The following is a 1,300-nucleotide window of genomic DNA, read 5'->3' on the forward strand; positions in this document are numbered from 1 at the left end:
AGCAGAAAGAATGGAATAAGTTTGCTCTAGAGCTCAGTAATAAAAATGAAACTGCCTGCAACTCGGGCGGTCATCAGGTCTCTAAAGCGTTTGTGCTTCAAGCTTGCAGACAGCTGGGTGATGTCGTGCCACGTCATGTTTGGGTTTCCCAACTGCTGTTGAAGACCAAGAGCTCTCCTATCACTGGCGAGCAGGGAAACAAGCGTGTTGAGCTGTGGTGAAGTCAAATGCAGACCTCATTTTGTGTATCTCACAGAACCACAAGGGGATGTCACGGGTAGGAGAGCCCATCTGATAACACCCACCGCAGAAGTGTGGGGGTGGACAAAGGAAATTTCCTCGTCAGCTTGTGAATGTGATAAAGTGTGCAAACAGGCAGGCATGCAAACATGAGCCACGTAGTGAAAAAACAGCTCTTCTTAGTTTGTGGATTATATCAGCCCAGGTGGTCACTGCCTCTAGCACAGCACACTTGTCATCTTCCATTTTAGGTTTGTCTTTCTCTTCTTCCCATGACCCTGCATAAACCTCTTAGTTCTTTCTGATAAAAAATGCATGGGGGGTGTATGTGTGGAATTTATCCTGTATTTTTTGTAACTTAGTCCAGTTCCAAAGCTGAGCCTGAGGCTTTCCTGCAAGAAGGGGGTGCAGAAGGTCCTGGTCTGTCCTCTTCTCCCTTTCGGAGCCCTCTTTTGCCTATAACCTAACCTTGTTGGAGCAAAGATGACATCGCTTTCCAGAACTCCTCCAAGGTCCCAGATCCCTGCCACACAGAGTGTTCACAAGCCCCAGCATTTTCATCACTGGGTCTCATTTAACTTAAAACGATGAGTGAGGAGGGGAAAGGAAAGAACCTAGGAAAGGACTCTTTGCTTATTCTTATTAAAAATCTTGTATCTATGAAGTGACTTAATCATATCAGTGTAAACTTTGCTTTTACAGAGTACAGTCCATATCTTAATAGATGCTTGTGTGACCATCTGTTTCCTCTTCAGAGTCACAGTGTTTCTACAGAAAGCACATTGATTACAAGAGAAGTAGTGTTAAAGGCTTAGCAATCAAACATGCCGGTGGAGCTGAAAAGAGGAGGCCATGACTGTCTGAGGACTACCCCCAAGGCAGAGACCACACATGGGCAGAATATCACGGTTTGAAAATCACCCTGCAATCTCCAGCACCCAAACAACTTGAGAGATGCGGAGGGAGGTAGTGATGTGACCTTTATAAATAGCTGAGTTATGCTCAGGGTTCTGTTCTTTTTTTTCTCTTGTGGCTTGGATATGGAGAAGCATACACAGCC

This window comes from Calidris pugnax, unplaced genomic scaffold, assembly GCF_001431845.1.
Source record: "Calidris pugnax isolate Ruff unplaced genomic scaffold, ASM143184v1 scaffold8, whole genome shotgun sequence".
In the NCBI taxonomy this organism is placed as follows: domain Eukaryota; kingdom Metazoa; phylum Chordata; class Aves; order Charadriiformes; family Scolopacidae; genus Calidris; species Calidris pugnax.